The sequence below is a fragment of the Hyperoodon ampullatus genome, assembly GCF_949752795.1.
Source record: "Hyperoodon ampullatus genome assembly, chromosome: X".
Lineage (NCBI taxonomy): Eukaryota > Metazoa > Chordata > Mammalia > Artiodactyla > Ziphiidae > Hyperoodon > Hyperoodon ampullatus.
In genome coordinates, this window is record NC_136913.1 from 12,249,404 (window position 1) to 12,262,753 (window position 13,350).

Here is a 13,350-nt window from a genome sequence, read left to right on the forward strand (position 1 = left end):
CCAGGTTTACACATTCCTTCAATTGCATCTCTCACTTTTTGCCTAGGATAGATGAAGTGGTATTAATGAATCAAAGGGCGTGAACATTTGTAAGGTTCTTGGTGTACATGTCTTGTTTTAGAAAGGTTGTAATACAACTGACCCTTGAACAACACGGGTTTGAACTGCTCAGGTCCACTTAAATGTGGACTTTTTTCAATAAATACCTACTACAACACTACACTGTCTGTGGTTGGTTGAATCTGCTGATGCAAAACTGGGGATATGGAGGGGACTCCTAACCCCCGGTGGTTCGAGGGCCAACTTCAGTTTATATTCCACCAGCAGTTTGAGAATGCACGTCTCTCTCCAATAGTATGATCATGACATGTTTTAAACCAATCTAAGCCTGAGAAACTCTATTTTAACATTCTTTTGTTCATCAGTGAGGTTGCATATATTTTCTGGCCATTTGCGTGTTTTCCATGGATTGGTGCTTCATGTTCCCCTTGCCCGTTTTTTTCCCTCGGGTGCGAGTGTTTTCTTATTGATACGAGTCCTTTTGATGGAAACTTAATCTTTTTTTTCCTTTTTTGTGACAATACTATCTGTCTTCAATTTTAATTTGGCTCTAAAAATACTGAAGTTACATTTTTATGTGGTCAAGTCTATTGTTTACTTTTTGTGTGCTGATTATTCTCAGTCATTTTCCACTGAGAATGAATATTCAGTTCTTTTAAGTTTTTAAAAAGGCTGTTTTTTTTTTTTTTTTTACAGTTAATTCCTTAACCTACCTGAAATTAGTTGTAGTATATCACACATTAGTCCACTTTCTTAGGAGGAATGGTTTTTGCGTCTGGGCATGGTGTTTGTTCTCTTACTGTCCTTTGGTTTGGTAGGGTTTTACTTCATGTCTGTAGTCTAGTTGATAATGACCTATCATTATCCATTTTGAGCTCCCCTTGTTAGGCTTTGGTATCAGGATTCTGCTAGCCTTGTTCACTTCACAGCTGCAGCCTATCCTAAGGAGAAATACTGTTTCTTGTTTGCAGCTGGCCACTCAGTTTGTTATTCTAGCCTGATCAATGGCAGGGGGGATTTTGGCAGGGGAGATTTTTACTTTCTCAGTTTAATGACCTGAGTGAGTTCTAATTTTTACAGTTGAAGTTTTGAGCGGCCTAATTCACTCTCTCTTTGGGTGTGTGGAAAGAATTTGTATTTATGATTAAGTACAGAGTCATATGGGTATCTGGTAAATGAAGTTTATGAAAAATCTTCTTTTTCCTTTTTGAGTCTCTCTGTCAATTGCTGAGAGATGTGCTGAGGGTTCCGGGTCTCTAAGTCTTGTCTCTCCTACTTCCCCTCCCCCCACAATTATTGGCTTTCTTTCTTTCTTTCTTTCTTTTTTTTTTTTTTTTTTTGAGCAGAGAAAGGTTTATTGCAGGGCCAAGCAAGGAAAACAGGTGGTTCATGCTCAAACCCGAACTCCCCTATGGTTTTTTGGGGAGAAGTTTTCATAGGCACAATTTGGGGTGAGGGCTCTGTCCTTACTTTTGTCTTAGAGACGTTGCAAGCTTTAATTCTGAATAGATTTCCCTCTTGGCACTGGCTGCTGGAAAGGCCCCCCCCCGGCCAGTTTTTGGATTCCTTCCAGCAAGTGCTAGATGTCATGCTTTTTGGGTGTGTCAAGATGGAAATTCATCTGTAATGTCATTCCACTGTTTGCTACTCTGCCTTTTACCCTGCTTAAATCCCTCATTTAATTCTTAGCCATTTCAGTACTTGTTTGCAAGACACCCTAAATCCTTTTGTTAATTAAGCTGAATCTAAGTATATTTCTTCATTACTATGTTATAAATTTAATTAAACCACTAAATTTTACTGGTGGAGGAGGCTTTAATTTTCTCTTTTCAGTTACTTAACTGTATCAGATGAGGCAAAGCATATATATTTTGTTTACTGTAAATGTGTTTTTTACTATAGGATTTTATTTTATTTTTGAATTTTTGAATCTTAGTTTTTTATACAGCAGGTTCTTATTAGTCACCTGTTTTATACATATTAGTGTATCCATGTCAATCCCAATCTCCCAGTTCATCCCACCACCACCCCACCCCCTGGCCATTTTCCCACCTTGGTGTCCATATGTTTCGTCTCTACATCTGTGTCTATTTCTGCCCTGCAAACCGGTTCATCTGTATCATTTTTCTAGGTTCCACATATATGCGTTAATATACGATATTTGTTTTTCTCTTTCTGACTTGCTTCACGCTGTATGACAGTCTCTAGATACATCCACGTCTCTACAAATGACCCAATTTTGTTCCTTTTTATGGCTGAGTAATGTTCCATTGTATATATGTGCCACATCTTCTTTATCCATTCATCTGTTGATGGGCATTTAGGTTGCTTCCATGACCTGGCTATTGTAAATAGTGCTGCAGTGAACATTGGGGTGCGTGTGTTTTTTTGAATTATGGTTTTCTCCGGGTATATGCCCAGTACTATAGGGTTTTAGATACACATATAAGTTTTGTTCTGTACTACTAATGTAGAACTATATATAGAACTAATATATTCTCTTTAGCTAAAGGATAGAAGAAAGAGATGTAACGAGAACTTCATTTGTTTCTTGTTTGCATTCTATTAATAACAATTCCGTAGATGTTATTTACTGCTGAACCCCATGAATCTAGGCAGTGTACTCTTAAGCTCTGCCCAATTGTATGTTTCAGATTATGTGCAAAATAAATTAGAACAAATATCCAGCAGTCTGATTAGGGGATTTTTTTAAAACCAAAATGAATAATAACAGTGGTATTATAACTTTGAGAAAATTAGCCACCTTGAGCCTAAATTTCCTCATTTATAAAATAGGGGAAAATTATTATATTTCATAACGTCTAGAATTGTAAATAGTCCATGTGAAAGCGAATCTTAATAAGCCTTTTTTGGGTTTACTGATTTTTCTCTTGTGTATACTATTTCCCTTTTGGGAACCTAATTTTATTTTGATCAATATACTTGAATATATCGAACCCAGTATTATTTTCGTATCCTCCAACAATTTGCAGAGAGGTGAGGAAGTAGCAGAGTTTTCTCCTGTATTTGGTACCCCAATGAAAAGTTGCTGAACTGGGCTCGTAGGGAAGCGAAGTTAGTCTCACCATGTTCTGGCTCACCACCAGCTCACTTGGAAGCTGGTGAAAGCAAGCTACTCTTTCTAGAACCCACTGGGCTGCTTGTCTCACAGGGTAAGACAGAGTGTCCAGGGGAAGGTTCCTAACTTGTGGCCATGGATTTAGAACCATTCTGGAAACAAAAGGAAGGATTCTAATTCATGTGACAAGTCTGTTCCGCCAATGGAAAAAATCCTGCTGAAATTTTTTTTTCCCCTCTTGTTTCATTTTGTATTTGATCTAGACGCAACTCCGAAACCAGCTTATTCACGAACTGATGCACCCTGTGCTGAGTGGTGAAGTGCAGTCCCTGTCCATCTCAGTGGAAGGGAGCTCCCTGTTAATAGGAGCTTCCAACTCTATAGTGGCAGATCACTTACAGAGATGTGGCTATGAATGTTCACTTTCTGTCTTCTTTCCCGAAAGTGGTTTGGCAAAAGAAAAGGTAACATCTTTGCTTTTCTGTCTCTGAATTTTCTGTTAGCAGCTTCTCCCTCAGATAATAGCTAAGTGCTCCTTGGCTAGCTGGGTCCCTTCCTTGTTTATCTTTGAAATTACATCATGTATTTGTTATAATGTGACAAAGGAGTATGAAATCTGACATCGTTACCAATTCCTTGGTATCTTAATTCGTCTTTATAAAATTGTGATGTTTTGGAGCTAGAAGTGATCTGACACTCCATGTAGTCTGAGGACACAAAACTGCCATTTATGTTGAATGTCTATTGTGAGGCTGGCACTGCTGGTCACTCTGCAGGTGGTACTTGGATTACAGATGAGGATCCAGACTCTGGAGAGGCGGGGTGATTTGCTCACGGTCACATGATTTGTAAGTGGCAATGCAGGGCAGTAAATCTAGATCTACAGTTTGCTGTCTTCAGTATGCTACAGTCTCTTCAGATATTTGTTGTCTTTGTGATGACATAAGAGAAGTGAGGGATAAGTAACTTTTGAAAACCTGTGGAGTTCTTAAATATTAGAACGCCTTTTACCACTTTCCTAATTATTGTAACTATCTTTCCACCAACCACTGAACATACTAGTCACACTTGGTTATCTTAAAGGCAGATATAGCAAACTTTCCCTATTTTTTTAAATAGACGTAATTTTTTAGAGCAGTTTAGGTTCACAGCGAAAATGCACAGAAAGGGAGATTGCCCGTCTGTTCCCTAACCCCACACGTGCAGGCCTCCCCAGCTATCAACATTTTTTACTCTGTACATTTTTGCGTTCAGTGAACCTACATTGGCACATCATTATCACCTGAAGTCCATAGTTTACATTAGGGTTGAGTCTTGGGGTTGTCCGTATGTTTTTACTCTTTATCTTGGCCATAATTGTCCAGAAGTGTGGTATTCAGCTGTTTTAAGAGAACAGCAGTGTTATTATTGGAAAAGCTTAAAATTTAAATATGCTGTATTTATTCATTAACACTCAGATTTTACCAGCATTAGGAATTCTTTGTTGATCCTTCTATCTAACTTTCTAATTACATTTCACAATTTTGCTTCTAGAATGAATAATGTGTCAATTATATGGTTATAGCAGTGATTATCCAGTTCACACACTTAAAGGTTTCTATACTCTAAAATACTGTGCAGAATATTCTTTAATGGAAAACTAATTGTAGATAGTATCAGCGTTCTCAGGGTAGACACAGCATGTATTTCTATAGTATGTATTGTTTACTAAGAATACTCAAACTCTTTGACCACATGTATATGTAAAATAGTTTTAAACATTTTGTAGTTGTAAAGATAGTACAAACTTAGTTTATTTACATTTTGAAGCAATAGTAATTTAAAAATGTCATTGTAATTGAAAGACCCTGGAATGCACTCATATATTCATTGGTGCCTCAGATGTTTGAGTGTTTCTTATCTGTAAGACATGAACCATTTCTGTTATTTGTTAGGCACATCATTGTTGATGTGAATTATTTGGAGGTTAATTACGTGATCAAGAGAAAAATTTTATCCTTTTGACTGCATCGTTTATTGTAACTTAATATAAGAAAGCTTACGTGTTACATTATTAGCATAGTTATAATCTTATTTAGTCTGAACCATGATTTTTAGTCTTAAATTGGGATGTTTCTGAATATATCACTTACACATTGACGTTAAAATCTGTGTACTTTTTTTTTTTAAGGTATTTACTATGCAGGATCTATTACAACTCATTAAAATCAACCCTGAATCCAGTCTCTATAAATCACTGGTAGGATTGTTTCGTTTTTATAACTTGCTTTGGTTTGTTAATAATAACTGAATAGTTGAATAAAGGTAAAATATTTTCTTTTAACAGGTTTCAGGATTTGATAAAGAAAACCAAAAAGGTAGGAGCCTTCATCTTTGTAGAGAATAGGAACATTTTTGTTATGTATTGTTTTGTATAAAATAATTTTCAGGTGGAAGAATAGGGAATTTGAATGAATCATTTGACTTTTTTCCTTGCTGACAATACCTTTTTAAATAGAACGATTCATCTATTTTACAAATGTAGATCCTTTCCCCCAAATTTTAACCTTTTAAAATCGCTATTACTCAAATGAGAAAACTAGAGACAGCATCAAGAGCCCTACAAACGGACTGAAAGCTGGTCTTTGTAGAGATACCCACTGTTTGGAACATTTCCAAAACAAAAACAAATAACGTTTAGGCCACTATCTTTGTATCCTAGATAGGCCCCTAAGTACAATATATAGAGTATTGTATTAATATTGGCTTAAAGAATGAAATATCTGTTCAGTAATGTGCTTTTTTTAATTGTTTATATAGGCCTGATAAATTGCTTTAATTTTGGCCTTGATAATAACCTTCAAAGAGTCCATAACTACTCTTGAGATAATAGAAAATGTATATATTGGTCTCTGCCCCCAGTTCCTGGCACACAGCTCCCAAAACCCTTGTAATTTCCTGGGTGATAGGAGTCTCTTGTGTTCGAATGAGCCAACACTACGTGGGTCCCTGGATGGCTCCTGGATGAGGGCTGGTCACTGGAAAGACCAAGCCATGATTAGAAGCTTGAGGTTTTCAGCTTTGCTCCCCATTCTGTTGAAGGGAGGAGGACTGAAAATGAATAATCGATCATTTTTGTGAATAATCGATCATGAATGTGTGATGAAGCCTTCATAAATCCCAAAAGTACGGGGTTCGGAGAGCTTCCAGGTTGGTGAACACATGGAGGTGCTAGGAGATTGGCACACCTGGAGAGGGCGTAGAAGCTCCGGGCTCCTTCCCACATGTACCTCACCCTGTGTATCTCTTCTATTTAACTGTTCAACTGTATCCTTTATCATATCCCTTTCTTTATATATAAGTTTATTTATTTTATTTATTTATTTTTGGCTGTGTTGGGTCTTCGCTGCTGCGCGTGGGCTTTCTCTAGTTGCGGTGAGCGGGGGCTACTCTTTGTTGCAGTGCACAGGCTTCTCATTGTGATGGCTTCTCATTGCGGAGCACGGGCTCTAGGCACGCGGGCTTCAGGTTGTGGCACACGGACTCAGTAGTTGTGGCTCACGGGCTCTAGAGCACAGGCTCAGTAGTTGTGGCACACGGGCTTAGTTGCTCCGCGGCATGTGGGATCTTCCTGGACCAGGGCTTGAACCCATGTCCCCTGCATTGGCAGGCGGATTCTCAACCACTGCGCCACCAGGGAAGCTCCCTATCATATCCTTTAATAAACTGGTAAACGTAAGAAAGTGTTTCCCTGAGTTCTGTGAGCTGTTCTGATATGTTAATGAAGCCCAAGGAGGAGGTTGTGGGAACCTCCTATGTATAGCCAGTTGCTCAGAAGCACAGGTGACAACCTGGGCATGTGACGCACCTGAAGAATGTATAGGTATGGTGGCAGGGGGTGGTCAGTGTGGGACTGAGGCCCTTAACCCATGGGGTCGGATGCTGCCTCCAGGTGGACAGTGTCAGAATTGAGTTCAAGTGTAGGCCACCCATCCGGTGTCGCAGAGAATGGCTTGGTGTGAAGAAAAGCCCCACACACTGGGTGACCAGGAGAGTCAGAAGTAAGTTTTGTGAAGTGTTCTGTGTAAAAGTCGAGGGGCCCGCAGGGAGGGGAGAGATGGAAGGGAAGAGGTGGGTTTTCCCCTACACAGAAGGAGGGAAGCTGAGGTTTTTTTCCTTTACAACTGCTGTGGGTGACAGGCCACAGGCTGGACTTGATGATGGCCGTGGTAGTATGAACATATGCGTTACAGGCAACTTACCAGCTTAGTTGTTATAAAAAATCCGTAACACCATGAAATGGCCTTTTTGTGTTAGTGTGCTCCTTGATTTTGTCTGTTGCCAGCATTGCTACCATCCCTGCTGGGACATTAATTCAGGACTTGCCATTTGGCAGACACTTGAGTACCTACTTTCTGCCAGTCATTATCCTGTGACTTAACTGCCTGGTCTCCCGGGAGTAATGTTAGCAGAGGATAAGTAAATTGGATCAAAAGACATTCTGTTTTTATTTTACTGTATTATTGAAGTATAGTTGACCTACGATGTTGTTAATTTCTGCTGTACAGCTAAGTGATTCCGTTATACATACATATACATTCTTTTTCACATTCTTTTCCGTTATGGTTTATCACAGGATATTGGATATAGTTCCCTGTGCTCTATAGTAGGACCTTGTTGTTGATCCATCCTATGTATAATATTTGGATCACAAGACATTCTAGATCACCTGCAAAGTAGGTCACTCTTACTGAAGTTGAGGATCGTAGGTGATCCTAGGTTGTATATTCTATGGCCGTGCTGTTTAGTGTAACTCTGAGATGGGAATGTCTGTATGTGTGTTGCCTGATACGGGAGCCACTAGCCTCATGGGGCTATTGAGCATTTGAAATGTGGCTAGTGTGACTGAGGAACTGAGATTTTAATTTAAGTAGCTACACGTGACTAGTGGCTGTCACGTTGGACAGCACAGTTCTAAGTAAATAGCTGCTGTCTGTAGTGTAACTATTTCAGAAAGGAATTTAGGGCTTGAAGGTATATTAAGAAATCATTTATTTATAGGTATTTATACTATTAAAAATAGCTTTTCACCTTTAAGCACTCTTTAAATCTTTCTAGTTCAGAAAGACATCTGGCTAACATTTCTTACCAGCTTTACCCAGCATCCTAGTAAAATTTCTGAAACTCAGAAAAACTGAGTTGCAGACATGTCATGCATCCTAATGACATAATTTGGATAGAATTCTTGGCTAACAGTAAAGCAGCTGCTTGTAAAATGAAATGATTTAAAAATTGGTGGCTCCCCATTAAGAGACTGAGACCATCAGAAAACATGTAAGAAGATGTTTTGTACCTAACTGTTGTGTATTCCCTGACAGAGATCTTTGGTCTTACCTTACTGTGTCTATACTTTGAGGGTGCTGATCTGTTACATGGTTACAGTACTTTTCCACTAGATTCCACTCACACATCCTTCCCACCCCTAATTTTTCCTTTCAAAGATAATGATACCCAGAAAATAGCTGGCCAGAGAATTTGGACACTGGCTCTTTTCTTTCTGGAAGTTAAAATCCTTGCCTGTGATTGGCAAAAGGATAGATAGATAGATAGATACATAGATAGATCAGTGGGACAGAATAGAGAGCCCAGAAGTAGGTCTACACAAACATAGTCAACTAGCCTTTAACAAAGGCAATTCAATGGAGGAAATATAGTCTTTTCAACAAGTGGTGCTGGAACAGTTGGACATTCATATGCACAGATATGAACCTGGATGCAGACCTTACACAAAAATTAACTGAAAACGAATCATATATCTAAATGTAAAACACAAAACTATAAAACTTCTGGAAGAAAACATAGAAAATCTTTGTGACCTGCTATTTGGCGACGAGATATAATACCAAAAGCATGATACATGAAAGAAAAAATAGACCAGTTAGACTTTATTAAAATTTAAAAACGTCTGCTCTATGAAAGAGTGAAAAGACAAATTACAGACTGGGAGAGGGTATTGGCAAAAGACATCCAATAAAGGACTTGCATCAAAGATACACAAAGAACTCTGAAAACTCAACACTAAAGAGACAAGTCAGTTAAAAAATGGGCAAAGGATCTGAACAGATAGCTCTCCAAAGAAGATATACAGGTGGCAAATAAGCATATGAAAAGATGCTGCATATTATTTGTTAGGGACATGCAAATTAAAACAAAAATGAGATAACATGGCCAAAATCCAGAACACCTTCAGCACTAAATGCTGGTAAGGATGTGAAGCAATAGGAACTGTCACTCATTGCTGGTAGGAATACAAAATGGTACAGCCACCTGGGGAGATAGCTTGGTGGTTTCTTTTTTTTTTTTAATTTATTTTTGGCTGCACTGGGTCTTCGTTGCTGCGCGTGGGCTTTCTCTAGTTGCGGCGAGCGGGGGCCACTCTTCGTTGAGGTGCGCGGGCTTCTCACTGCGGTGGCTTCTCTTGTTGCGGAGCACAGGCTCAGGCACGCAGGCTTCAGCAGTTGCGACATGCAGGCTCAGTAGTTGTGGCTCGCGGGCTTAGTTGCTCCGCGGCATGTGGGATCCTCCCAGACCAGGGCTCGAACCCATGTCCCCTGCATTGGCAGGCGGATTCTTAACCACTGCGCCACCAGGGACGCCCAGTTTGGTGGTTTCTTACAAAACTAAACATAGTCTTACCCTACAATCCAACAGTCATTGTCTTAGGTATTTACCCAAGTGACTTGCCAACTTAAGTCCACACAGACACCTTCACGTGAATGTTTGTAGCAACTTTATTCATAATTGCCAGAACTTGGGAACAACCAAGATGTTATTTGGTAGCTGAATGGATAAACAAGCTGTGGTACTTCCAGACAGGGAAATACTACTCAGCTAAGAGGAATGAGCTACCAAGCCATGCAAAGAGATAAATGAATCACAAATGTGTATTGTTAATGTAAGAAGCCTGTCTGAAAAGGCTACGTGCTATATGATTCCATTTATGCGACATTCTGGAAAAGGCAAAGCTATAGTGATAGTAAACACATCAGTGGCTGCTAGGGGTTTGGAGGGAGGGGTAGGAGGTTGAAGAGGTGAAGCACAGGATTTTTTTTTAGGGTGGTGAAAGTATTCTTACGATACCTGTAATGGTATGATACATGGCACTAGACATTTGCCTAAAACCTGTAGAACTTTACAAAGAACAAGTCTTCATGTATGCAAATTTAGGAGGTCAGGTGATCTCAGGATGGAATGCGGACTGTGACAAAACAATCTAACTGTAGTAACCTCACTGAAACGGGTGGGGAAAATATATGCTGAGCTATCTAACTTTGGAAAGGAATGAAGACTAAGACGAAAGAAGCAACTGTACGTAGGCTGTGTATTCAAGGTGAGAGTTATTGCTCATGGGAGTGCTGGTTAACAATTCTGAAACCATGATACATGTATGCTGGAATTGAACAATTAAGTAAGTGGATAGAAGATGGCGGGAGCCAGGTGTTCACTGCTGGAGTGGGACTTTACAGATAAACAAGGGGAGGAGGCTAGGATGATCCATATGGTAATGGCTTAGTTGGAGACATTAGCATGAACTCATGTTTAGCTTAATATAGATACAGATGATACATAGAGATATTTATAGGTATGTTTGTGTACATAGGTTAGTGTACGTTCGTATTTCCTTGCTGTCTAGGCTGAGGGGCTGGAAGCAGTGACACCCCAGTTGCAGTGAGCACACCTCGAGCCCAGTTTGCACTACTAAGATTCGGTTTCTAATACCATTCCATAATAATAGGAACCAGGGCTCCTTGGAGCAGCGGTTGATTGCAGGAGTGGAACAGAGACTATACAAGATGAGCCTGGAGCCCCTTACAGTGCTAGAACCTAAGGAAGTGCTTAAGACAAAAACCCACGATGAAAGTGCTCCCAGAGGCCAAAGCTGGAACAATTGGACCAACAAAATAAAGGAGTGGGTTTTATCAGTGAGTAGTAGAATTACCCGTGAATTATAATTACCAAGGTATAAAACAGGAGTCCATACTGATATAAATAAATGACTGGATAAAGGAGGAGACTAGACGTATCCTTCTTGGGTGGGGGTGTGGAGGGGAGAGAGGGGAAGTGGAACTAATTAGGGGCCTGCGGAAAGCACTGCAGAACTGGGAAAAGGCACCAGCGTTAGAAATGCTGAGGTGGAGGCTCACACCGCCAAAGATGACCTCCTGCAGGATCTTGAAGATTTCTGCCAAACGTTGACCTTTGTCCATAGAGGGAGCCGAGATCTGGCCTCAGCATGACAGCAGGAAGGGGTGAGGTGAGAACAGGCTGATAGGAAATGGTCAGAAGAAGAGGGTGGATAAGACAGAAGAGTTGCAAGGCAATGAATATGAAAGAACAGAGTTTATATCTACAGTAGGGGAAGTAAGAGAGAGTATATTGTATGATATCACTTACAGGTTCATTTGTGTCATATTTTAGATTCCACATATCTATGAAACAGACTCACAGACATAGGGAACAGACTTGTGGTGGCCAAGGGGGAGAGGGATGGAGTGGGAGGCTGGGGTGAGCAGATGTGAGCTATTATATATGGAGTGGATAAATAACAAGGCCCTACTGTACAGCACAGGGAACTATATTCAGTATCCTATGATAAACCATAATGGAAAAGAATATGAAAAAAAGTGTATATATGTATAACTGAATCACTTTGCTGTACAGCAGAAATTAACACAACATTGTCAATCAACTATACTTCGATTTAAGAAAACAGTATATTGTAGCATCTTCAGTAGAAAAGAAAAATAAGCCCTTAACTTGGCTGATGCAGAAGTACATTCATCTGTTCCAAGAAAGTGAAAACTTCTAAAATTTATATTCATGACTTTAAAAAAAAAAGAAAAGTTTCAGCAAATTCCCTGGCGGTCCAGTGGTTAGGACTCTGTGCTTCCACTCCCAGGGGCCTGGGTTTGATCCCTGGTCAGGGAACTAAGATCTCACAAGCTGCACGGTGTGGCCAAAAAGAAAAAAAATTTTTTGAACTATTCAGAAGGGTATGAAGTGAAAGAAGAGTAGGAATTTCTGTTCATATTCTCTAATTTCACTTTCTGCTGATAACTAGAACAAAGAGTGTCTTGTTTATCCTACCAGAACTTATTAGTTCACAGGTGTCAAAGTCTATATGTAATCATAACATATACATGGGATCATATTATAGATAGTGTTGTGCAATTTGCCTTCTTTATCCATTAATATATCTTTCTCTAGCCGTGTACTTGGACTAATTATTTTTTAGAATGTATTTAATTAACCCCCTGTTGATGGAGATTTTATTGTTTCATCGCTTGGTTTTTGCCATTAGAAGCATGTGGTGTGCAGTGCTACACCCTTTTGGGAAAGTATAGCTGTGTAAATTCAGAGAGGTGGAATGACTAGGTGAAAGGGCACTTGCATTTTGAATATCCATAAACACGGGCAAATTTCCCTCCCAAGTGAAAAGAGCACGCCTGCTTCCCTGCCCCCTTGCTGACACTTAGAGTGCTAAGATTAAAACTTTGGTAATACGCTTATCGGGAAAATACGATCTTTCTGTTGTAGTGTTAATTTGCATTTATTTATAACTTTGTTCATGTTTATTCAACATTGAAAATTTTTTCTGTGAACTTTGTCCATGTCTTGCCCTATTTTTCTGTTTTCTTACTGATTTGTAAAAACACTTTGATGTTTATGAAGATTAGTTCTCTGTCTCTGTATTATGCCAAATAGCTGTTTCCAGTGTATCATTTGTCTTTTGACTTTGCCATTTCACGCCACATATAAGTTCTTAATTTGTACGTTTGATGAATATTTCTCCTTATTGCTTGTAGGTTTCTGTATCATGCTTGGAAACGCCTTTCCTCAGAAATTATTCTTAAAAGATACATGATGTAAAAAAGATAATGTGGGGCTTCCCTGGTGGCGCAGTGGTTGAGAGTCCGCCTGCCGATGCAGGGGACACGGGTTCGTGCCCCGGTCCGGAAAGATCCCACATTCCGCGGAGCGGCTGGGCCCGTGAGCCATGGCCGCTGAGCCTGTGCGTCCAGAGCCTGTGCTCCACAACGGGAGAGGCCACAACAGTGAGAGGCCCGCGTACCACAAAAAAAAAAAAAAAAAAAAAAGATAATGTTATAAAACCAAGATTGCATAAACAGTGATTGAGCAACAGTTGAATGAAAGAAAGTTGTGAAACGAAA